Source organism: Toxorhynchites rutilus, chromosome 1, assembly GCF_029784135.1.
Source record: "Toxorhynchites rutilus septentrionalis strain SRP chromosome 1, ASM2978413v1, whole genome shotgun sequence".
NCBI classification, from domain to species: domain Eukaryota; kingdom Metazoa; phylum Arthropoda; class Insecta; order Diptera; family Culicidae; genus Toxorhynchites; species Toxorhynchites rutilus.
Window position 1 is genome coordinate 173,347,696 of NC_073744.1, and position 27,511 is coordinate 173,375,206.

Consider the following 27,511-nt stretch of genomic DNA (forward strand, 5'->3'; position numbering starts at 1 on the left):
CATGGAAAACTTTTTTTTCTGTAAAAGTGCCCATCTTCCGACTTGATGGAAATTTTAAGGTCTATTCATATATATATATTTGGGAGTTTAAAAAAATACGTTTCTGAGAAAAATTAATTTTAATTTTTAAAACAACATTTTTGTTAGCGTAATTTTTTTTCCAAAAAAATTTTGATGTTTTTTTGTGAAAATTTCAACAATTTCCTACATTTTTTTTCCTTTGACAATAATTTCGTAGGTATCATAGTTTTCAAGTTATAAATTTTTGTAAAAAATAAAGAAAAAAATTTTGCTTTTTGCAAAAAGTAGTCTAATTCTTTTTTTTTGAATATTTCAAGTATGCAAAGTTGCTTGAATGATCCAGGTCATTACACCCGCAACGTTTCACTACCACCTGAGATGGTGCTGCCAACTCCTAAGACGAGTTGGCATGAAATTCATTTATCGAAATGAACGAAATATCGTTCATTTCGTTCAAATTAGGCGTCCCAAACACGATAGTACGCTTAATTTGTTCCAAAAATTTCACAGAGGTCAGAGACCCAGAGATGTATCAATATTGCCTTTCTTGAGCCGCAAATCATCTACCGATGCAGTGCAACCAGTCTTCAGAAAACAAACGCAGCGCTGCGCTTGAGTTTAATTTTCATCAGCGCGCGCTCAAAGAAAACTCGTATTCTATCTTGGTGCAAAGAGCACAAAATTCATAAGCACGACAGCGCAAAATGTACCCGGCGCAGAACTCAGATAATAAACATTTCTTCTCACTTGTGTGATGCGCGTCTCATTCTATACACACACACATACACACATCAAATTCTAGCGCCCGCTTTGTCTTCGTTCGTTCTAAGCAAAGCATAAAAACAACAGCGCGCCCCCATTTGAACCGTATACGCTTGTGTGAAGAAAAATATTTCAACAGAGAGAGCAATCCAGTTTGAAGCATGCAGTATAGAAATACGGCGCGAGCACGGCGCAAATGTCAGCGTAAAACTCAGTTTAACACTGGGCGCAAATCTCTGCGTAAGAACGGCGCTGACAACCAAACATTTCATCTGTGTTTCGGAGCGTGCTCATTCGCCAGAGCGCATGTGTGCACAAGGAATGAGAGCTCAACTGGGTACAAAAATCTTGTTGCGCATCAGCATCGAGTTGCATTCTGAAGACTGAGTGCAACTATTATCCTCTCGCAAGAATACTACCAGCTCTGACCAGCATCTACAATCAGTAGAACAACAGAACGTAAATTCTAAGTCGAATCAGATGGATTTTTTCTGCCATCATCCGTTTTTGAATATTTATGCATCTCGGACGAACTATGATGCGAATGAGCTAATGATCAGCATGTGCAAAATTTTCAACAAATGCTATCACAGATTTGACTACAATCTTCCTCGTGCTAGCTATAAGTATATGTTTTACGTTATTTTATCACCTTGACCATCGAATGTTAGTATTATGAACAAGTTAGTTTGAGAATGGTTGAGAAAATAAATGTAAGAAATGTATAAGTGAAAAAATGTAAATGTAACACATTATTCCTTTCTCTTGGATTTTCTACCGAGAAGATTCTCAGTATTTTCGACGGATTACTTTCCCATTTTATTTCACAAGTGAAACGTTTTGTAATACTACGCCATATCTTGTAAAACTCGTATCTCCAACTATGGTTGCTTTTTGCCAGAGATGTTTAGTGTCCTTTCAAAATTCTACATTCTGAAATGCTGTTAATTATATTATTTAATTAAAATTCTTCAACATAAAAGGAGAGAAGAGTTTTTGACTAGTGATGTGCAAAGTGTTCTTAAAAGTCTAGTTAATTCAGGTGAAATACAAGAGGCTAAAAACTAAACATTTTAGGGTACTGCGTTGGAGTACATTGAAAAAATGGAAGTCTAGGAAAAACTCAACAAAGTAAATGATTTTACCATTCCTGAATTGGCAGAGATTTAACCCATTAACGACCAAGCTGTAAAAATTATTTTTTTGACGAAAGCCATGGTTGTATTTTCGATTACTAACGCTAAAGGAACTCCAATGTTCAAGAATTATTTTTTTCCCATCTTCCATTTTCCGGGAAATGACTGTTCGAAAAATCGAACATTGGCCGAAACCCGCACTTTTTTTTTGCAAGTACAAACATACTGCGAACTAAAAGTCACTTCAATTAGCAAATATACGGTATTCATAAATGCATCAATTTTGGATTCCCGGAAGAACAAGAACAGGAGAATGGAGGTCTCTTAGTATAAATCCAAATTAATCCACCTAAGGTGAGATGTGGCATTTCTTATTTGATGTAATTTTAATTTATTACTGACAGGATTTTTCTTTTAAACGAAAGCATATGCTGGTAATTTTATTGTTAACAGTGGAGAAATGTCAATGCTTAAAAACTAGTCTCTCCAATTATCCATTTCCCGAAAAAATCGAACATTTTCCAAACCTGCAAAGTACCAAGGTACTGCTACAAAACAATGTCATAGATAGTTGGGGTGTTATTATTCGGCCCGGCGGAAGAATATTCACACAAACAATCTCATTAGAATCCTCGTTACACGTACTGATAATTTCCTCCAGCTCCCCCACAAAAGAAATTCTACGGGCCGCCATCACCTAAGGTTGTTACGGACAAAAAATCATACAGATTTTCAATAATATTTGCTAAATTAATCGATATTTGCAAACATTCACAACTGAAAATGCAAGAATAAATGAAAAACCTTCCGTCTTCTAAAGTAAACAAATCAAAATGCGCAGCGGAGGTTAGATGGGTTGGTGTTGATTCAGCAGAAAAAAATGTTCGTTATGGCCAACGTTCGATTTTTCGAACACTCAATTTCCCCGGCTGTTATTTTCCTGTATGCGGCTCAATCGAATGATTTTCGCTCTATATCACAATGTATGTTCTTTTATCGAAGTAATACTGTAGAAAACTTCACATATTTTTGTATTTTATTGGGGTTTTTAATTGAAATTGAAAACACCTTCCAAACACACTTTAAAATCGAATTTATTATCCAATAAAGTTACTCAAAATTGAATGAAATCGATATAAGTGGTAGCTAATAAATTAAGCTATCTTTTTGTTGCAAAAACATTATCATATGGTTTCTGTCCAAAGACATGAAAAATTATCAAAGTTGCTGTTCGATTTTTCGAACGCTTGGCCTAAAATGGGTTAAAGTAGCGTTAGTAAAAGTCTTCCTGTTCAGATAGATGAAAACATTTGAACCATGATTGGAGGAATTGTAATTAATGAGATAAAAAGGTAGAACCAAAAAAACCGTGTCTGATGCAAATCGTTGGAACATAAGGAATTCATAAAAAAATGCTGAGCTTTGATCTGAAATGTGACCAATTTCACGATGGAATTTCCCAAAATCATAACCTTTTTCGCAAAATTGTTTCATCATCTAAATATTCCTTCGTTGTAGAGAACAAAGCAGGTACATTGAAGAATGTTCGATTTTTTGGTTTTATTCTCGGTTTTATACACTCGATAAAAAAATACCATAATACAGCCATTCCATGTCAAACCGATATAGTGGTTCTCAGATCTCCGTCAAAAGTGCTAATTTAATTCTTTATCGCAAAATATTAGTCCCGTATTTTTTTTTTTTTCGTTAGGGTTACCATTTCCATTTTAGGGTGGTACAAAAAATAATTGTTTAGCACTTTTCCCCAAAAATGACTTTTTTCAAAAATTCATGACATTTGTACCACTGAACCGATTTAGACAATCGATATATCAAATTGAAGCTAATGATATTGAACTTGAAATTTTCAATTTTTTTTCGTAATCATTTATTGTAGTCCTTTTTTTTATTGTTTTCACGGCTTTGGACTAGAGGGCGCTATATTTTTTTATATTTTTTCTTGAAGCTGAGTATTTCTTACATAACATATCTCGATGTCAGAGATGCTATTTTCTTCGTTTTTGAGGTATGAGAGACGAGAGAAATATATGAGGTGTATTTCAAATTTTACCGGTGGTCGAAAAAATCATGTTTCCCCGTTTATCCAAAACGACTTTTTGCAAAAACTCAGAACATTTGGATTCTAGTCGCATAGGTCTAATCTAGTCACATAGGAATATTGAACAAAGACTTAAAATATGTTAAATTTGCAAAAATAAAAACTCAAAAACGAAAAATAAAACGTCTCTGATTGTCAAATATAATATGTAAAAAAAACCTCAGCTTTCCAGAAAAAATATAAAAAGATATAGCGCCCTCTATCTTTAACCGAGAAAAATCTGGAAAACCAACTCAATCAGTAATTACAAAAACGAAAATCCATATTTTTCACAAAAGTAATATATTTTTTTAAATAAAATTAACTCATTAGCTTCAACTTGATATGTCGATCATCTGAATCGGTCCAGTAGTTCAAAAGTTATAAATTTTGGTAGTGAAGAAAAGGGGGAAAATTGTTTTTTTCGAACCATCGGTTACCTTTGAAACATCATATCTCTAAAACGAAGATTATTGCATTTCTGATATCGATATTTGTCATGTAAAAATTCATCTTTCAGGAGAAAATATAAAAAAATATAACGCCCTCTAGTCCAAAGTCATGGGAACAATGAAAAACAACTACAATCAATTATTACGAGAATAAATTCCGTTTTTTTTGCAAGTTCAATGTTGTTCAATAAAAGATCGCTCATTGGCTTCAATTAGATATGTCGATCATCTAAATCGGTTGAGTGATTCAGAAGTTATGAATGAAAAAAGTCATTTTTGGGAAAAAGTGGAAAGAAAAAGGTTTTCCGGATCACCCTAAAACGACAACGTACTCTTCAGATATAGCCCCATGTGTCTTTTTCTTTTATGCGAAACTCAAATGACCGCATCGTGGGACCCGGTTTGACAGCATTGAAAACATAAAAACGAGTTCGCTGCTTGAATTGCCCGAACCTGAATACAGCTATGAAAGTTTTTCGATGACTGGATTGTTCGTTGGAAAAAGTCCATTGCTTCAGAAGGGGCATATTTTGAGAGCGTTAATATAAATTTAGGTGACAAATAAAGCATTTTCTTTGAAAACACAAATTCCCGGTATATATAAGACAGAATGTATATCGAAAACATATGCCTCTTCTGAATTTTCGATATAGCCGAATTTCATGCCAACTCGTCTTAGGAGCTGTCAGCTCCTAAGACTTTTTGAAAAAAAGTCATTTTTTTTTCTTTTTTTTTTTCAAAAATTTATAACTCAAAAATTATGATACCGGATAAGTTGTATTTTTTCAAAAAAAAACATGAAAAAGTTGTTGTTCGAAAAACTTTTTCCCTGTAAAAGTGCCCATCGTCCGATGTATGGATAACTTGTGTGAAATTTGAAGGTCTATTCCATTATATATTTTTGGGATTTTAAAAAAAATACGTTTTTGGGAAAAATGAATTTTAATTTTTAAAATAACTTTTTTTTCAGTGAAATTTTTTTCCAAAAAATCTTGGTATTTTTTCCTGAAAATTGAAACAATTTCCTACATTTCATCCTTTCATGCAAAATTGCTCAATTGACCCATGTCTTTACACCCACAACGTTTCACTGCTATCTGAGATGGTGTTGCCAACTCCTAAGACGAGTTGGCATGAAATTTGTCTATATTGTATGCAAAAGGCTCAGTTTTCTGGAAATCATTTGAAAAACTAGGGTCTTTTGGTCTTGATACCTTAAAAAACTTAAGCAAACATATTTTTTGAAGGTTTCACCCGAATGAACACATTTGAGGTTAAATATAGCATTTTACACACCAATTCAAATACTTTTCACGCGCTGATTAGAGACTTAAAATCTGTCAACAGTCAAGCGGTTTTCATAAATGGGTATATTCGGCAAAATTGGTAAAAAAAAAACGATTATTTGGGCCATCCTAATCCAGTAAGGTGCACCCTAAGGGTAGAATATAAGAAAATATGAGTCCAAAATCTTCCGACAACAATTGAATGTAAATGGTGTGTCAACTTATTGTCAAAATTGTTTACGGCTATTTCTCTGAGTGATTTATTGAAGATCAATTTTTGGTACTATTAGGAAAAAGTGTAATTTCCGAGAAAATAGAAAGTAAAATAAGTTCTAATTCTAATTAAATGGATACCAATATCGAAATAAAAAATTCTATTTCCGTTTTTCTGCCATTGAGCACATTTGGCGAACATCGTTCGCGATCCCCAACCATACCTCTATGAAGTTAGTTAAATAATTAATTTGTGTATTTTCATCAATTTTCTTGGAGTTGAGGTTGCATAATGTAGGCCTTCGAGCTTCGCGAATTCTAATCTAAATTTCACAAATCTCGCGGAGACTATCGGCGAGATGAAACAATTATTTCGGGTATTTTCAACGCTTTAAACTTTGTCTGGTTATTTCCGAAAAGTAGGAAAAAAGTTAATAAATCCAGTGAACGATTAACTCCACACTATATCATTATGTCGAGTTTATTTCACCCGAGTCTCATTTTCTGCACTGCGGTAGTAATGACCAAACGCCCGCTTTAAGAGGTACCTCTACTGAATCGATTTAATGGCAGCTTTGTTGAAAAAAAACATACTGTCCGCAGTGCGTATGAAGCAAAAAACAAAAAAGAAATGAAATAAATTAACATATTTCATTTTTATCCACACTCCCGTTACAGTTTCCACCCGCGCCCCGGGCGGACACATATTTAAAAACATTATTATTACTATTATTATTGTTATTATCTCTTTCATCCATTTTAACCCTTTCTTCTCGCAATCGATTTCTGGCGGTGCTTTATTATAATGAGCTGTGGCGTTTATGATACTGGAAAACAACAAACGCGTACAGATTTTAATTAAAATTCAAAATGAAAATGAGATATTTTTTGTGCCGCAGTGACAGCAGTTGCAACTTATAGCAGCAATGACTACAAAAAAAAACTTCGTTTGCCCAGTGGTGAAAAAACATAAAAAAGTAACACCAGCATCAGCAATAACGACCGGGTGTCTACCAAAAAAAAAGTCACAGGAGGGTTGTGTCCGAGACACGACCGCATACTTGACGTAGGATTCCGTTAGGTTATCTGTTTATTTTGAATATGTTTGAAGAATTCGTTAAACGCTTTGATAATGATTTGGTGGCCCTGAAAAGGGCCGTTTCGTTTGGTTATTGGGTATTGTTTGTTCACTCCACCAGTGTTTACCGAGTGATGGTAAACAGTCGTTGGATGGTGCGTATCAGGTAAAAGATAACGAAGTGGGACGAGATATGATGAAAACCGCCCTCTGTGATCCTAAACGAGATGCCTACTGTGTTATGTATGGATGAAATGAAGAAAAAAAAACTCACCAATGTAATATAAGATAATTACCAATACCGAACACAATTATCAATATTTCTCATCAGTAAAAACATGTTACTTCAATACAGAGAAAACATATTCGAAATGGAAAAGGTAATTTTGTTTTATAATTTTTACTTTCTGAGTGTTTATTCAACCCAATGTGAATTTTAAATGAACTAACAACACCTAATACTATATGTAGAGCATATGGGAAATCACTTTTTCTAATATTTCTTCACTATTTCAATTTTTCTGGTGGAAATGAACACAGCATGACAGACAGCTTAAATGAAACGAGCCGTTCTCGAGCGGGAACACACCTTGGTTTTTATTTATGAAAATTGAAATAAATCGTTTCATATATCAAGTCATTTTTAACACAACTGCTACCATATAAAATTTTCAACTTACACTTGGGCTAAATTTTTCACAATACACGTTCGGTCATTGATATGAAATTTCATGAAGTAACCAACAAACTTTAACTTTAACCTTTAACCAAATTTAAATTTTATTTGCTTGAATTAATCGTGTCACTCACCTCACTTGCAATATAAAAATGCCCCCTACTTGCATATATTTGCAATGCCGATTTCCCCCGGGCACCTTGGTTTTGATGTCTTTGTTAGGGAACACATTTCGTTAGGAACAAAAGTTCCCCCTACCTTCATGTATTTGCAATGCTGGTTTCCCCCAGGCAGCTTGGTTTTGATGTCCCTGTTAGGGACCCGCCGCATGTGTCGTCAATTTCGACCAATCAGAAGTGAGTATTCTCTTTAGGATAGGGGTTGAGATTTTTCAATTGTGCGATAGTTAGTTTCATGACATATATTATTTTCTTGAATATAAAAAATTGTTATGGAGTGCCAAAATCGGTTGACGCAAAAATTTCATCAATCCATCATGAAATGACTGATCAATAAGCGTTTGAAATTGGACAATTTTCGCGAGCACATGGGAAACAGGAGTGCTCGATTTTCGAATTTCAATGTGTACCCCAATATGTTCCCGAAAGACGTAATCCTACGTCAAAAAACATGGAGTGTATCACTTTTGTAAATATTTAAAAATTTCCAAGTGATGACGTGCAGCATAATGATGAGCGCGTTTGAGTCCAGGCGATCAGTGTAAGAAGTCAACATCGTCTCAATGCAGTCTCTAAGTAAACCATCTTTGTAACTCAAGAGCTTGCATGATCATGGCGATGAACTGCATCACATACTGAGCAATGAATGTATATTTTCGTTCACAGAATTCAACATTCATCACTGGCTTTCCATCACATGGGAAACAGGAGATCAAATTGAGCTCCGAGTCATTTGGGGACTTACCCTCGGCGGCATGGGATTTAAAATATAAATTATGTTGATGAATTTACTGGACCTTCGACACCTCAGTCCTTGGTTTCCCTGGGATCGTCGAGAAACATACACACATGGACACATATGTACATACCCACACATCAGAGGGCTCCCAAGCGAAATTCCGCGTGCGATGATTAATGAGAACCTCTGTTGTCCTGGAATCCCCTCCCTCCCCTATCATTCAGTCACTCTGACCCCCAATACGAAAACAGAAAAACATCGTTAATGTTGTATGCAGTTATTGTTTTCGATTTTCCCCCCGCAGGTCCCGAAACACCCCTCACACCCCACTGGTATGCGGTGGGAAACCGGGAAAAAAAACTCCCCGGTTCTCCTCACAAAACCAATAAGCGTCGGTCAGGGTTCGCGCGCTAGACGCAGCCGATCACAGCTGGTCCTCTCCCAGAGGTTGTGGTGTAATTGTGTTACTTTCAGTCGAACCATGATTGTTGATCCCATCGAACGTCAACGTTCCGTCGGACCGCTGCCGTCGGGTTGTTGGTGGGTCCTTGCCTTCGCAAGCAAGTAAGCCAATCGAAAGCAGCCGACGGTGAGACCACCAGATGTAACGCGTGGGTGTGTGTGCGTTTGTGCGCGTGTTTTTGCATAGTTTGTCAAGAGTATTTACCTTTTTCTCGTTTTGGATCCACTTGCCCTTGCAGGCACAGTTTGGTGGGGTCGGCCACCGTTGGCATGTAATTCCGTGTTTGCGGCGGATGTCTCCGTCGGCAGGTTAGTGGTTTTGCGTTTGCGGATATTTTGGGGGCATCGGTGCATTGATTTATGGAATCGACGAAGTTTCGGTTTTTGTGGAGAGACAGGAGTGTTCGCTTTCTTTAGGGGTAGTTGAATGAGTCTTACAAGACATAGACTGCAATGTTGAATTTAATTGCATGTAATTTTTATATTCCACGTGTTTTTTTCGTGAAGGTAATTTAGGACAAAATCATAATTCATAATCTCAGGCGTAGTTCTGGACAACAATTGCCACAATTGCACAGGTTATCATTCATTTCAAATGTCAATTTCAATTGTTCCAAAGATGTGTATTATAGTGCAAATATAGTGATTCAATTAATGTCGCTTGAAGATTCCTTGTCACGTTTGATAGAATTTTCTCAAGTGATTCTAACGAAAATGGTGATCGATTTTTATGTTGGCGATATGTATATTGTATTTATAGGAATACCTCTGGTGTCACAGTTCAACAATCGTCTATGTTAGTTTCAAAGCGCTACGATAAATGATCACAGAAACCGTTCATATGATACGATGTGTGCATTGGAGTGAGGCTTAGATTCATAAAAGCGTTATCAAATGGTATAAAACATTCCGCGTAAGTGAAGGAGAGTCGAAGAGGATCCGTGGCGAGGTCTAGCTTCAACAGTCCCCAAACCAAATCACTAGCTGTATGGCAAATATTGTATAGGATATTGAATAAGAAATATTGACGGTTTATTTGAATCCCTATGTGGTTCAACGTAGGATCTATAGTGAAAAACGTACTTTTTCGTTAATTTCACGTCATCCTCAAAAGCTTCGAGATAACAATTTGAAAAAAATACTGAATGTGCATCTCACTACGGTGTATCAAGAAAAATTATCAAAAAAAAAAATTCATCAAAAATTGAAGTACTAAAAAAATATTGAAATTTTGATTTTTTTTGGGATTTAGAGATTCAGTACTACTCTAAGTCATATATAAATGTGTTGCCAGGGCTTTTCTAGATATGTGTGATTTTTTTCAGATTTTTTTTCAGTGTTGCACTGCATAAATTTTGTTTTGTTTTATATTTCCAAAGGGTCTGGCTGGGTAAGGGAGTAAAAAGTCCCCCAAACTAAATCACCAGTTGTATGGAAAATATTGTATAGGGTACTAAATAAAACATTTTGGCAGTACAGGTCGGACTCGATTATATGTGATTCGATTATATACAATTTTGGACTCGAAAACTGTTTGAAAAAAATATATTTTTTTTGTATAATTCAAATATGACTCGTGGCTATTATTAGTAAGATGCGTAAAAATTGCGGTTTTTGTAGATTTTGCTTGAATTTTGACTAGGAATTGTTTATATCGATATTGCAGCGAAATTAAGAAAGTTGGGTGTCCAAGAACAAATTGTAGAGTGATTTGAGAGTTATTATTTAATTGATAGAAACAATAAAGTTGAATATGAATTTTTGGGATAAAATGAATTTTATTACAAATTACTAACTTTTCAATTTTTACTTTCAAAATGTTATTTGATTCCACTGATTTAAATGTTGCACTACTATACCCTGTACTAAATTTTCTCATCTTTCAAATGGGAGCAACAGAATTGGCTGACGCAGCGTACTTTTTAGTGTAGAGCCAGTTTGAGGCAACAAATATGATTATCTATCATCTCCTGAGAGATTCAGGAAAAATATTTTTTTTTTCATGTGAGAAAGGTGTTTTCTGACATTAGGGGGATAAATCAAAAATTAAATTCTTTTTTTTTATTTTCAACAATCGAAAAATATATGCATAAAAAAACGAATAAAAAACCATTGCTTTTCTGACTCGATTATATACAGGATTCGATTATACAGGGTGGGCCATTTAAAGTGGAAGCATCTGGCAACCCCATAACTTTTGACAGAGATTTCAGATTAATAAATGTCATACCGCGTTGGAAGCGTCATTTCAGTACAATTTTAACCATGGAACAATACACACCTAAACAACGCGCTGAAATTGTTCAGCTGTACATTCAAAATAACTTCTCAATTGTGTTAACTAAACGTGCGTGGAAAAATAAAAATAAAGTTAAAACATCGCCTGGAGACAACACTATACGTCGATTATATGCCAAATTTATATCGTCTGGTAGTGTTGGTTATGCCAGTCATCTGTCCTGACAACGACCAAGACGTTTCGACGAGAATATTGATGCCGTTCGAGCCAGTGTTGCGGGAGCGTTATCGAACAATGATAACCGATTGTTTATTGCCATTTGTTCGTGAAAATGAATTGGACAATTACTGGTTCCAACAGGACGGCGCTACATGCCATACAGCGGCTGCCACGACCAAATTATTGCGTGAAATGTTCCCCGGAAGATTAATATCGAAAAACGGCGATTATGACTGGCCACCGAGATCACCTGATTTGACGCCTCCTGACTTTTTTTTATGGGGATATTTAAAATCCAAGGTAAAGGGTGTGTCACATCAAATTGCATCACGGGAAAAACGCTGTAGAAATTTAATTTTTAGGAATTATATCTTCAGCTTTCGCTGATAATCAGATAAGAGTGTATAGATCACGTTGACCATGCTTCACTGTCAATTTTTCGTAAATTTGGAAAAATGTCGTCGAACGAAAAAGAGCGTCGTGAATTAATCCTGTGCATTCATTTCGAGAATCCGGGGTTGTCACATCGGGACATCGGTAAGATGCTGGGAATCGTCCAATCTACGGTCAGCAGAGTACTAAAACGATACTTCGAGAACCTAACCATCGACCAGAAGGTGAAGAACGGCAAAAATGGATGCTCCGTCAGTGAAAAAGATCACAAGCGCGTAGTTAAGCAGTTTAGACGTGATCCGAGAAGTTCGGTCCGGGATGTCGCCAATAAGCTGAATTTGTCAAGTTCATTCGTCCAGCGGACCAAGCAGCGGGAGGGCCTGCGTACATACAAGGTTCAGAAGGCTCCTAACCGCGACGAAAGGCAAAACATGGTGGGGAAGACGCGAGCCCGGAAGCTGTACACCGAAATGCTGACGAAGCCGCATTGCCTGGTAATGAACGACGAAACCTACGTCAAAGCGGACTTTCGTCAGCTGCCGGGCCTGTTGTTCTTCTCCGCAGAGGACAAATTCAGCGTTCTGGAGGAGATTCGCAAGCAGAAACTATCCAAGTTTGCCAAAAACTACATGGTGTGGCAAGCGATCTGCTCTTGCGGAAAGCGGAGCGCCCCCTTCGTGATGACCGGCACGGTAAACGGGCAGGTTTACCTTAAGGAGTGCCCACAGAAGCGCTTACTACCACTATTGAAGCAGCACGAGGGCCCGACCATCTTCTGGCCGGATCTCGCTTCGTGCCACTATTCAAAGGACGTGTTGGAGTGGTACGAAGCCAACGGGGTCACCTTCGTGCCAAAGGAAATGAACCCGCCCAACGCGCCGGAGCTTCGCCCAATAGAGAAATATTGGGCGATTATGAAGCAGGCCCTCCGGAAGAACCCAAAAGTTGTCAAATCGGAGGCGGACTTCAAGAGAAAATGGATTTCTGTTCAAAAAAAACTACAACCTGACGTTGTACAGAACCTTATGGACAGGGTAAAGATGAAGGTGCGAGCATACGGGCTTGGGCTCGAAGTATGAATAAAAAGAAAATGCCAAAAGTTGTTTAATAGTTTTTATTTTACTGTCTAAAATTTTCAAAAGGATCGGTCTACTGGGCGAATTTCTACAGCGTTTTTTCCGTGATGCAATTTGATGTGACACACCCTTTATACACTGGTAAACCAAGGACCCTGGCTGCGCTGAAAGACAATATCCGACAAGAAATTGCTGCCATATCGGCCGAAACATTGGGCAAAGTGATGGAAAATGCCGAAAAAAGGGCACATTTTGCGGTCAAGGCCAGAGGCGGTCATTTACGAGATATCATAATCAAAAAGTAGTTAGAACAAATCTCCTTGGACCAAAATAAATGAATTTCAAAAAAAATTTTTTAAATTCCACTTCTTTACTTTGCTATTGCAAAAACAAATCCTTCCACTTTAAATGGCCCACCCTGTATAAGAAATCGGAGAGAAATCGGAGACTGTATATAATCGAGTCCGCGCTGTAGTACCATATATTTGAGTCTTTATATGGTACACCATAGAATGGTGGAAAATGCACCTTTTCATCTTTTTTCACGACATTCTCAATAGCTTTGAGACAAGAATAAGAAAAAAATACTGAAGGTACATCTTACTAAGGTGTATCGATAAATATCTTTAATCAATTTTTTCATCAAAAAATCTAATAATAAATAAAAAAAATTAATACACGCGGTACAAAAAAATTTATATATTTTCTGGCATTTGAAAATTCTGAAAAAATATAACTTTGAGACCCACTTCTGCTCTAATTTCTATTTGAATGCGTTCGTATGTGTCTTTTTTTCTACATGTGGCGTAATTTTTCTTGAATTTTTAAGAGCATTGCGAGACACAAAAATAATTTTCTTCATCGTCTTCATTATTATTATTATTATTTTCTTGAAATCGATTATTTGATTGTATTCGTGGTTTTCAATTGTAAGATTAAAATAAGAAAATTGTAACAATTTGGATTTTTTTAGTGTTCTTCTCATTAATCCGAATGATCTTTCCACTTTATTTTATTTTTTTCTCACAGAGCTCTATCGTACTGTTGACTCCTATGAATTTGGTAAACCATCTAAATTCAATGTAAAGATAATCTCATATATTCCAAGATACGAGAAAAAAAATCGTGGTACAGCGCAAAATTTTTTGGCGCAATCCTCTTAAACATTCAAGAAAAAATTACGCTACATGTGGAAAAAACAACACATACGAACACATTTGAATAAAAACTAGATTAAAATTGGGTCTCAAAGTTATTTTTTTTTTTTCAAAATTTCGAAATGCCTGAAAATATATATATTTTTTTGTACCGCGAAAAACACTCTAAAAATTCTGAAAAAAACACATATACCTAAAATAGACGTAGGAAGAAAATTTAATACAAACTAGGGTAGTACTGAATCTCAAAATCAACAAAAATTAAAAATTAACTTATTATTAAAATAAAAATTAATTTAATTTTTTTTAGTATTTGATTTTATAATGAAAAACTTGTTTGAAAATATTGATCGATACACCTTAGTAAGATGTACTTTCAGTATTTTTTTTCATATTTTTGTCTCGAAGCTATTGGGAATGGCCTGAAACAAAAGGAAAAGGTGTATTTTTCACCATAGATCATATGGTGTACCATATAAAGACTAAAATATATGGTACTTCTGGCAAAATGTTTTATTTAGTACCCTGTACAATATTTTCCATACAGCTGGTGACTTGGTTTGAGGGACTTTTGACTCCCTTATCCAGCCAAACCATAGAGAGAAATATAAAATAAAAATTTGTACCACGCAACACTGAAAAAAATCACACGTATCTAGAAAAGCCGTAGGAACAAATTTAAATATAAATTAGAGCAGTCAGTACTGAATCTCTAAATCCCAAAAAAAAAATTTTCAAAATTTCAATATTTTTATAGTATTTCAATTTTTGATGAATTTTTTTTTTGATAATTTTTCTTGATACACCGTAGTAAAATGCACATACAGTATTTTTTCTCAAATTGTTATCTGGAAGCTCTTGAGGATGGCGTGAAATAAACGGAAAAGTACGTTTTTCACTATGGATCCTATTTTAAACCACATAGGGGTTCAAATAAACCGCCAAAATTTCTTATTTAATATCCTATATAATATTCGCCATACAGCTGGTGATTTGGTTTGGGGACACTTTTTACTCCCTTACCCGGCCAGGTCCTATGGCATATACAGGGAAACTTCGATATAACGTACCCTCGATATAACGTACACCTTTTCAAAGTGTAAAGGAAATTTTTTTTCAATATTTTTCCTGATAGAAAAATGAATTATCTGTATTGTGATGCTAAAACAAGTTTTGTACCTTCAATCAATTTCGAAATACAGCTGGTTTTGTGATTCCAGATTCTAAATGAATCAAGCTCTAATCAACAGTACGAAGGGAAACATCATGAGAAAGGCAGGCTTCGTCTTCTGATTGAAGTTATTCGTTAACTTGACTAAAACAGCAACACAATAATGTATTATAGACTACGTTTGTGAGTACTTTATTATGCTTCGATATGACGTACAATTCGATACAACGTACAATTTTGAGAGTGCGTTATGCGAAATGTACGTTATGTCGAAGTTTACCTGTATAGGTTTTAGGATGCAATAAATGATTCTATGGTGGTTAGATATTCCTCCCCTCTCTCTGAACGGTAGGGGGCTGACAAATGAAGCATACGTTTCTGCATAACTCAAGAGCTAATCAAGAACCAAATTTGGCATGTGGAGGTTTTAGGGGGCAAGAAACATTTCTAAGGTGGTTCAACACTGCTCCCACCACTCTAAGGGGCATATGGAGGTTTCAGGGAGTTTTTTATGGTGGTTTGACACTCCTTTCTCCTCTCTAAAGAGGAGGAGGGAAGGGTACTGAACAACTCGAGAACTAATCAAACAAATGGAATTAAAAATAGAATATAGAGGTTTTAGAGATCGATAAACGTTTCTATGGTGGTTCGACACTCCTCCCTCTTCTCTAAGGGGAGGCTACCATACAAATGGAACACAAGGTTCTGCATAACTTGGAAACTAATCAATCAAATGGAGCCAAATTTGGCATGTGAAGGTTTTCGAATATGAGAAATGTTTCTATGATGGTATGACAAACGCCCCCCCCTCCCCTCCGGTGAGGTTCAAATAATACACATATTCCAACCAAACACGACAATTGTTTTTTTTAATGTGATAAAACGCACTCCTATATCTTCTTCTATATATATAAATAAAAATGAAACTGTCCGATTTAGCTGTCTTTATTCTATCATATTTTCTGTACCAAACATTTATTCCATGTAACGGAGAAACATGCAATTTGCAAGTGGTTGAAAATCTTGAACGAGAATTGTGTCTGAAAATAATCCGATATTATAATGACGAGTTTTGGTAGAAGTACTAGAAATTTTGTAGTGAAAGGTAATTTTAAAGGGTTGATTAGAAAATCAATCAATTAACAGTTCTGCGATTGGACCTATGGACCTATGAGCTTAGTAAAAAAACGTGTGGAATAGTGCGGGGCAAAGGTGCGCATTGGCCATTTTCAAGCAAACGAGCATAAATTTTAGACAAAAGTGTAGTCTTCTGATACATTATTACACCAGCAGTTCACAAATATAAAAAAAGATACATTTCATGAAAGTGGCAAGTTAAGAGATAAAAAGAGTTTTGCGATGTTTTGATTTAATTTTTTCAGTTTTGGAGATGACGATTTACTTACCTCAAATAACTGGAAAGTTCGAAACTACACTGTCAAGGAAACCTTCATTCTATAGTAGATGATAGTGCGTATTCGTTTTTGTGAAAATTTCAAGAGCATTTTTTAAAAATTCGATTAGTTCAAAAATTGCTCTGCGGAGCAAAGATGCGCAGTGGCTGTGGTGCGAATGTTCGCACCAGAGTTTTGCAATGAAAAAAAAATTCTAAAATGTTTTCAACCACATTTTTAACGGGACCCACAAGACGGAAACTGATTTGAAGAAATGCACTCCAGAAATGCTCAAATGGCCCGACAGAGGTTTTGGGAGGGATTCTTGAAGCGTCGGATTGCGGCAGACCTCGATATTTCCGATATGAGCCTCTTCTCTGAGGATGAGGCTCATATCAGAAAGTGATTTAAGATTCGAATCTTCTTTTATTGACATTTCTACTTCTGCTGGGATGTGTCAGCGAGCACCTAGGGTGGTTCAGATAGGTATTTACGAGAGAGCAGTCTGATGATCTGGCGGACCACTGCAGCGCACTGAACAAAGCTTTCTATGGTATGACTCTCAAAGATTTACGGCGTCTGGCGTTTGATTTTGCGGACGACAACAACCTCCAACACGAATTCAACCAAGTTGCAAAACAAACAGATTTTGATTCTAGTTTCATGAGCAACCATCGTCTGTCTCTTCGAACCCCACAACAGTACAACGAAGCATCAGCACTCCAAGGCAAAGCGTCGAAATCCTCAGAACCGAAATCCAAGATGAGGAATAAAAATAAACAATTGCTTAAAAATAATTCAAAATGAATTTCAAATGAAAAATGTTTTTATTTTCACCATGCATTCAATTCAATAACGGTTGTGTTTCGTTTATGTTTAGGTTTTTCACAATATTTGTATTTATAATGTATTTATAAACTTGATCTATATAAATAAAAATGATCTGGTGTCCGTTCCTCATTATTTAACTGAAGAGCGGAGAAACGGATTTAAACAGCCAGTATCAGGACTGATGCGTCTTAGTCTGCATCAGGTTTATATGTCAAAAAAGAAATTATATACCGTGAGTATAGATTACGTACATAAAAATAATTTCTGTGGGAACTTGAGTGTTCGAAATGATTTATATCAATATATCAATTGTGGGTGGGACGAAGTTCGCCGGGTCAGCTAGTTTGTTAATAAAAACGAATTCTGTTTCAAATGTTGGACATTTTCAGTTGGGCTTTATATTGTCAGTCTCCTCCCTCCCAAAAATTTCCACGTAGCATGTTCGATCATAACATCCACTCTTCTCACCCATAAAAAAATAAACCATAGAACACCCCCTCCTGCCTACTGGACGGTTCCTACACTCTCTAGTAATGATGCTTCTCCCGCTTCTGATGCTAAAACATTTATTTTTGGTATAAGTTATCTCAGAAGTTCAATTCAATAAGTGCGCACCTTTGCCCCCACTATGGGGCAATGGTGCGCATTTGTTTTTTTTGTATTAAAATAGGTATTTGTCTAATCACAAACACAACTCGAGAAATGCTTGTACTACGTTTCGAAGGTAATACATATAGTAACAATTTGGTAAGCAAACGGAATTTTATTTGCTTTTATTTCAAGAGCTGTTGGACAACAACAATTAGCATTACTCTACGTGAGAACGAAAAATAAAATTTGGGCGGGACGAAGTTTGCCGGGTCAGCTAGTATTAACGTAAGAATGTATTTATTTCTCCCCAAAATGTAATCCTTGTTTTTTTTCAATCGATTATTAATAGTAGTAGTACAATCGTAAGTTCTTCTCAGAGCTAATTTCCGAAAGGACTTCGGCTGTTAATATTGCAAGTTCAAACGTTCAGAGGCACGTTTCCACTGGAGAACCGTGCACCATCCGACTACAGCAAACGTATTTCCATTTCCTGATGAGTTCGATATCAGGAGTGTAGAAGGGAACCTCGTTTATCAAATTATGTGGCGCAAAATCTGCCTGCAAGGCCGTGTTTATCGTAAAAGGAAGTCAGTGAAGAGATTCGTTCAAAGCAGATAGCACCATTCCAGTTCAAACGGCTAGAAAAAGTATACATTTGAATATTTTTGAACTGAAATAGATTATTTATTCGCAAATTTCTGTAAGTTGGTGACATATCTCCTTCATATTTGGTTAACCTACCCCATGCAATAAAAAGATATACACAGAAGAAAGTGTTGCCTTTTTTGTCGAGTACAATCTTTAAAATAATGTTGTAGTTCTCAGTCAATCATACCTATGAATTTTTGATATGTTGTGTTCTTGAAACTGCAATGAGGAACATTTATTTTACCTCAACCAGTTTTTGACGTAGGATTACGTCTTTCGGGAACATATTGGGGTACAAATTGAAAATCGAAAATCGAGCACATCGTGAAAATTGTCCAATTTCAAACGCTTATTGCTCAGTCATTTCATGATGGATTGATGCAATTTTTGCTTCAGTCGATTTCGGCACTCCATAACAATTGTTTATATTGAAGAAAATAATATATGTCATGAAACTAACAATTGAACAATTGACAAATTTCAACCCTTATCTTAACGGAAATACTCACTTTTGATTGGTCGAAATTGACGACACATGTGGCGGGTCCCTAACAGAGACATCAAAATCAAGCTGCCTGGGGGAAAACGGCATTGCAAATACATGAAACTAGGGAGAACTTTTGTTTCTACCGAAATGTATTCCCTAACAGGGAAACGGTCATTGCAAATATATAAGTCGGGGGCATTTTTATATTGCAAGTAAGGTGAGTGGTACGATTAATTCTTGCAAATAAAATTTAAATTTGGAACTTTAATGTTGGTTTCTTCGTGAAATTTCATATCAATGACCGATCGTGTATTGTGAATAATTTAGCCCAAGTGTAAGTGTAAAATTGTATATGGTAGCAGTTGTGTTAAAAATGGCTTGATATATGAAACGATTTATTTAAATTTTCATAAATAAGCACACCAAGGTGCGTTCCCGCTCTAGAACGGGTTGTTTGGTTTAAGCTGTCTGTTTTGTTGTGTTCATTTTCACCCAAGGAAAGTTTGTACGGCGAGAAAAAATGGAAAAGTTGAGAAATATTAGAAAAAGTTATTTCCCATATACTCTACATATAGTATTAGGTGTTGTTAGTCCAATTAAAATTCGCATTGGGTTGAATAAAAACTCAGAAAGTAAAAATTATAAAAGAAATTTACCTTTTCCATTTCAAATATGTTTTCTTGAGCTTGAGCTTGAGCTTGGGTAGACTGTACAATTCGTAGTTGCTCTTCGTGATTGACTTGAACCAACCAAATTGCACAAAGAACACACAGAATGACGCTTGGGACTAGCAAATCATTCTCGTTGTGCAATTTTCGGTGATTCGAGCTTTAAATTGTCAATAACGACGCCGGCCACGTCCTTACAGTCACCAGGGGAAGGGAAGGAATGTTAGTATGATAACCGCCGCCCAAAGGCCAGAAGGGTCGCCTCTATAGCGTGGTTCCCTAGCGATTATCATGGAAGGGATAGTTGTTAGTGGGAGGAGGTAGGAATCAGGATTCACTGTGGTAAGTGATGCGATTATGTAAACGCGAATTATCAGCCACTCGACGAAATGAAATTCTGAAAATTCTACTTGTCACAACACGCGGTAAAGATTATCTTTAGGTATCCTGATAAGGAAAGCCTTTGTTGTTAATATTTATAGCACGTACTTTGATAATTTTAGACAATTTGAAAAAAATTCTATGATCATTCTATGAGTTTCTACGAGTTTCATCATCCTTCGAACGAAGTGTATGAATATCGCACAATTATATCCACATATACCATAAATAACTACAGGTAAACACACAAATCGATGACCGTCCGAAAGGAAATATGAGATTTGGGAACACAATATAAAAAACTGAATTAGGAAACTGAAGTCTGAATAAGGATCAAGAACCATTGACAGATAATAACAGGAGCTTCTAAAACCTCTATATACACAAACACACGAAAGGAAACGAACGATCTGTCGTTACAGTAAGTTCCCAGAATGAAGCACGTCACGACACATCGTCTCCCTCCATTCGGCGGTGGACGCCCGGCAATGTAACACAATGCAGAACATTTTCGAAGTTTCCTCATAAACCACAAAAATGCTCCATACTGCATCACACCATCAAGCAACCACCGAAATACAAGAAATGGTACATCGTGACGCATCTCACTTCGAAAACTTACTGTTAATACATTACAAATAAGTGAAGAACTTTACAGATTTCCTGTTTGCAAAACGATTAATATTTAAAAAAAATCATCTGGCATCTCTGAACATCAAACGCACGAACACATAAACACCTATGGAGGAGAAACCAAATCTTCCGACCTGAACCAAACACAGGGCGCAGCGATACAACCAGATTACTATTACATATGAACGCAGCAAGCGTCCTATAGTGTCATATAGTACCACTACTACTATAGTTTACGTGTTTACGTGTTTACACACAAACACAATCCACGCCTTTTTCTGTGCGCTTATCATGACCCCTGCTCAACACTCAAATGCGATATTTTCACTGCAGCAAAAACTTCCTATTGAATTTGGATCAACACTTAAAACACCTTTTGGAATGAGCGAACGTCTGCCATTAACCATACACTCGCGATTCAAAAACACGTCACCTCCATTTCAAATATGTTTCCTGTATATTAAAGTAACATGTTTTTACTGACGAGAAAAAATGATATTTGTGTTCGGTATTGGTAATTATCTTATATTACATTGGTGAGTTTTTTTTCTTTATTTTATCCATACATAACACAGGAGGTATCTAGTCTAGGATCACAGAGGGCGGTTTTCATTATATCTCGTTCTACTTCGGTATCTTTTATCTGATACGCACCATCAAACTTTGATAATGATTTGGTGGCCATTTTCAGGAGGCCACCAAATCATTATCGAAGAGCTTAACGATGTAATTCCTCAAACATATCCATAATCAACAGATAGCCTAACGGAATCCTACGTCAACTATGCGGTCGTGTCTCGGACACAACCCTCCTGTGACAATTTTTCTTCAAAATCTTACTAAGACAGAGCTGATTGTACGATTCCGGATTCGTGATACGTGTTCTTAGTGCTAAAACGCATCTTGCATACCACTACCTTACTTTCGAGTTCTGTGTTTCGTATTTTGTGTATGATAATTTTTCTATTTACACCATCGCAAGCGTTTTGCGGAAATGATTCGGCCGAATCAAGATGACTACTGGGTGGTCCATTGCTGTATACAAATAAACATTAGCTGTTATTATTACGCTTCTACTTCTCCGGCAGATTCGAGGTGGCTGGATAGTGGTACATACATTGGACAGCACCGAGGCAACGTGTGTTGCCTCCAACATTTCTCCGCTGTCATGAAATTTTAACGACAACCAAGACGCTGTTGCTGTCGGCAGCAGATTTACGATGGCAGCTTTTCTTGGGGGACACTCCGGGCCCTTTCCTGCCAGATTCGCCAGACAATGATCGTGAGCATGCGAAACCGCAGAAGAAACCCAGACTCACACTCACATGATGCGATGTCGACATTATAGCCATGTTAATTTCGGCCCAGCCACAACCAGCTGGATCATCGCCGGCAAGCGAAACGATTCCGATTCCAAGTACCTTAACTCAACCCTCAACTCGAGTAAAACTTGAGGAAAAACTTTTCGGCTCCTTGCGAGAGCAGCAATAGAGTTATTATGGCGAAGAAGTGACGACGCTAACGCGGCACCGAGAGACAAAAGAACACAGAACAAGAGTCGCTCAACCATAAAATGATCCGTTTTTAACTCGTTAACGAGGTAATTAGAGGGGACTGTTTACATGATTTATGATTTTTGAGTGGCTAGAACAGGAACGCGCTCAAGAAATTGTCGTCGGTCGGCTGCTTGGAGAAAATTTCCACACCGGATGAGTGAGGAAAAAAAAATAGCGAAACGGTTCGTGCGTGTGGCCGCAGAATGTGCATATCGTTTCCACCCACGCGCGCACGCATCGGTGAAATGGGAAAATCAATAGCGGAGGGTTATAAAACTGGGTAATGATTAACTGGTGGCACGAACGCGTTTCACGGTTCATCGGCGATCCTTAATGCACATCCAGCGGAATGTTTATTTGCTGTTGCTTGAGGGAAATAACAAAACTACTTTGTTGCGACTGTCAACCATTGAGCTCACAGTAATCATGGTAATTTCGAACGTTACACAAAAGCTATACGGCGCAACTTTCGTGGAAAGATAAAATCTTCCGTAATCAAACATATTATTTCATTGAATGCCCTCCCTGTTTGGAGTGTCGCACTTTTCCGCTTCGATTGCCGTTCACCATCAATGGCATCCCGCAGCACCCCGAGCGCAGCCCTTCATATGGTTTCATATGGATGAAAGTAAATCCAAGTGTAAGCCACTTGTCAGCAACGCCCCGCCACCCCACCACCAGGGAGCGCCCCCTATTTGTCGCAGCGGGGCAAATGATTGCCACCCTTTCGCCAACCCGTTCCCGTTCAAAGTGTGTCGAAAATCTTAAGGTGTCTATTATTTTTATTTCCAGCCATATCCAAATTTACATATGTACATCATTAGCTGGCATTAACGGGCTTCTCGAGAGCGAATCCCTTTCGCATGCCAACCCCGAAAGTGCTGCTGCTCTCGAGTGGGAAAAGTTTTCGAAACAGCGAAACAACCTTTTGAAAATTGAGGATGCTCCCAAGACGATGACACCGAGCATATGGAAGTGTTTTGTTTGTTTGTTTGTTCGCTTGTTTTATTTCATTATCGAAACCGGTGTGTCAGTGTTACCGCCGGCGGATCCTACCAAGTGTTCCGTTCCGTTCCGCCGAATTCCCTGAACTCGCAACACCGCCTGGCGGCAGAGCCTTTCGCGAAAGCTAAGTATATTTGCACGCTGATACGGAATAAATTAACTACGATCCGAATATTCGTCTTGGGAAAGGAGAATCGCTATGGAAACAAATGAGAGAAGATTTCTTATTTTGTTTTTCGCTTGTTGCCATAAAGGTTCCTCGGGGAAGGGGGGAAGGGGGTAGAGCGAATATGATATTTATCATCAGGGGAATATGTGTTGCGTTTGAATTTATTTAGCACTCTCGTGTACGATTGTGTAAGGACTTTTCACCGAGCAGACAATAAAATGAGGCATGAGCAACGTCTTTTGCTGCCGACTAGCGCTGGAGTAGGAATTGGAGTTCCGCTGAAGGACGAGAAGATTTTTGCCGGATAAGTGCGAGAAAAGGGTTGTTCGGATGGAATTGGTTATGCATACAACGTCTTTGTTTGCTTCGTGTGTTTTATGGGTAATGATTTCTTTGCGCTCTGTTGCTTTGGCAGGAGCAGGAGCAGTCGGGTCTGGGCGGGGGAGATGGAATTGTAACGATGATTTTTATTAAACAAGTTACCCGCTGAAGGTGTTTAATGAAACAACTTTCAGTTTGTAGTGCTTTGTTGTCGGAGATATATTGAACGAAACATGATAATGAGGCAACAGTTTTGAAATCGAGCCTGCATGGTTTTTTCACCCCCCCCCCCCTCTTTTTTTGACGTAGGATTACGTCTTTCGGGAACATATTGGGGTACAAATTGAAAATCGAAAATCGAGTACATCGTGAAAATTGTCCAATTTCAAACGCTTATTGCTCAGTCATTTCATGATGGATTGATGAAATTTTTGCGTCAATCGATTTCGGCACTCCATAACAATTTTTTATATTGAAGAAAATAATATATGTGATGAAACTAATTATCGAACAATTAAAAAATCTCAACCCCTATCCTAACGGAATTACCCACTTCTGATTGGTCGATATTGACGACAAATGCGGCAGGTCCCTAACAGAGACATCAAAACCAAGCTGCCTGGGAGAAATCGACATTGCAAATACATAAAAGTAGGGGGAACTCTTGTTCCTACCGAGATGTGTTCCCTAACAGAGACATCAAAACCAAGCTGCCTGGGAGAAATCGACATTGCTATTACATGAAAGTAGGGGAAGCTTTTGTTCCTACCGAAATGTATTCCCTAACAGAGACATCTAAACCAAGGTGCCCAGGGGAAATCGGCATTGCAAATATATGCAAGTCGGGGGCATTTCTATATTGCAAGTAAGGTGAGTGATACGACTAATTCTAGTAAATAAAATTTAAATTTGGAACTTAAGTGTTTGCTGTTTCATTAAATTTCATATCAATAACCGATCGTGTATTGCGAAAAATTTAGCACAATGTTAGAAAAAGTGATTTCCCATATGCTCTACATGTAGTATTAGGTTTTGTTAGTTCAATAAAAAATCGCATTGCTCAGGACTTCAAAACCGACTTGCGCTTCCAAACTTCCGCGGTTATGACGCTGCAGGAGGCTTATTCGAAGATATCAATTTGTGTGCTATCCATGCAAAACGCGTCACATCATGCCCAAGGACATTCAGCTGGCCCGTCGAATCCAAGGAGAGCGTGCTATATTAGCTTAGCATATAATCAACAGCCCTTTTCAGGGCTCCAAATTTGATGGATTAGAGTTCAGAAAAGTTTTTTACAGGCCGAACTGAAAGGAGCATTTAGCGAAAATCGTGGTGTCGATGATAATTCGATACCGATAGGTGTCTTGGATATGGATTTCATAATGAAAAATATGAAATATATGACATGATGTAGTGAATATATCCCCATATCGAAGAAATCACTTTGATGAAACTGTTTACCGTTTGTCGTTTTTAATTGTTGGGAAAGGGCATTATTTCTGCTGAGTAAAATCCAAGAAAAAATCCATTCCTTCTTTAAGCGTGATTCATTCTGCTTCGGATCAACGGAACAGTGATAATCATTTCATACAAAAGATAAAATGTCCAAGAGTTATATGATTGCTATTTATTGAGTCGGAAAATTGTTTCAATAGCTTAATGATAGCTTCGAAAACAGGTTATAAAATGACGCTTCCTTTGCTTTCGTTCATTTCTTACTCTACTCTCGCACCGTGACGACTCGTTTGTTTGGGACCAAGCAGATAGAGAGTTAGTCTTTCAGTGGTAAGGCACACGAAAGCAGCTCGGATAAGCGCACCAGCCGCAGGATAGGTGAAGAAGCCACATCGCTATCGACCGGGAACTTTGCGTGAAATTCATCGCTATCGGAAGTCGGCCGAATTGCTGATCCGCAAGCTACCTTTGCAGCTTTTGGTTCGTGGAATTGCTCAGGACTTCAAAACCGACTTGCGCTTCCAAAGTTCCGCGGTTATGACGCTGCAGGAGGCTTATTCGAAGATACAAATTTGTGTGCTATCCACGTAAAACGCGTCACATCATGCCCAAGGACATTCAGCTGGCCCGTCGAATCCAAGGAGAGGGTGCTATATTAGCTTAGCATATAATCAACGGCCCTTTTCAGGGCTCCAAATTTGATGGATTAGAGTTCAGAAAAGTTTTTTGCAGGCCAAACTGCAAACGAGAATTTTCGTTTGGATGCCATACAGTATCGAGAAAATTCCGGAAAGATCTAATCGTTGCTGAAAAATAATCTGCCAGTTCCCTGGGAATTGTAGAATACATCCATGCGAAAGAGTTTATTTTAATGTTTTCTAATTATATGGCGAACACAGCGACCAAATACATTTGATTTCGTAATTTTTCAATCAAGTGTAATTAGCTGGAAAGCTTCTGAAGATTATTCTTTCCCATCAGTAGGATATTTTCGTATCCAATAATGGATGCATAACATGAAAACCGGAAAATGTTTCGTATCGCCAAAATTATATAATTTTCAATCGATTATTGCTCAGTCGCCGAAATTTTCATACTCAGAGAGTTCATTCTCCTCTAGTTTGCCTTCCAAATTGCCATCGTAAACCACACCTTCTCTCGATTCAATCACGCACGAAAAGCATACTGAAATGATATTGTGGTGGTGAAACCCATTCATTTTTCGTGAGGCGTCGTGCACAAATTACGTAACGCGATAAGGGGGGGGGGGGGGGTAGATGTTGCTTTACTTTCTGTTTATTAGAGATAGGAAATTGCGTTACGAAAGGGGGGGGGGAGGTTCAAAATCCGGATTTTTGCGTTACGTAATTTGTGCACGACGCCTGAGGACATCGACAAGACAACATCGTTACTGAACGAGCTGAACGGCGAGGGATCGAGGTATTAATTACCTGGCTTGACTTGATCTGAAATGCAATCAGTTTGTTTTAACTGTGAGGGAGCGCAGAAAGGCCGATCGATCAGAAGGAGAAGAGAAGGTGACCAAGAGAGTATCAGCATCGAAATACGGTTCCTCGGGAAGACATAGAAGCAGCCGCCACACACACACACATACACGCGCGCAACTCTTTTCGTTTGCTGGTTATCGAGAGGAAACCTGGAAAGAAATGATCGTTGCTGAAAAATAATCTGCCAGTTCCCCTTGGAATTGAAAATTACATTCAAGCGAGTTTATTTTAATGTTTTCTATCCATATAATACTGCGACCACATACATTTGGTTTTGTGATTTGTCAATCAAGTGCAGTTAGCAGGAAAGCTTCTGAAGATTATTCTTCAGAACAAGGTTTTTTGTATCCAATATTGGATGCATAAAACCTTGAGTCTCCAACGTAACACTCTCGTTTTTGAAGTCACCCAAATATTTATTTATTCATTCATTCAGGATGGATTTAGATTCAACTTCAAACAAATGATCTCTAAATCAACGATAGTCCCACGTCACCCTTGCGGTTA

At 37.5% G+C, this 27,511-nt stretch overlaps 1 protein-coding gene across 6 annotated transcripts in view; it reads left to right on the forward strand.

Moving 5' to 3' along the window:
- The window catches only part of LOC129777427 (runt-related transcription factor 2), a 238,937-nt gene that overhangs the window by 63,230 nt on the left and 148,196 nt on the right, over positions 1–27,511 (forward strand). Inside the window, exon 1 of one of the 6 annotated variants that reach the window (XM_055783702.1) lies at positions 9,205–9,411. The exons of the other annotated variants lie outside the window; for them this stretch is intronic. The gene's annotated coding sequence lies outside the window, so the exon portion shown is untranslated. Of the gene's footprint in view, positions 1–9,204; positions 9,412–27,511 lie in introns of those variants that run through there. 6 annotated transcript variants of the gene reach the window in all.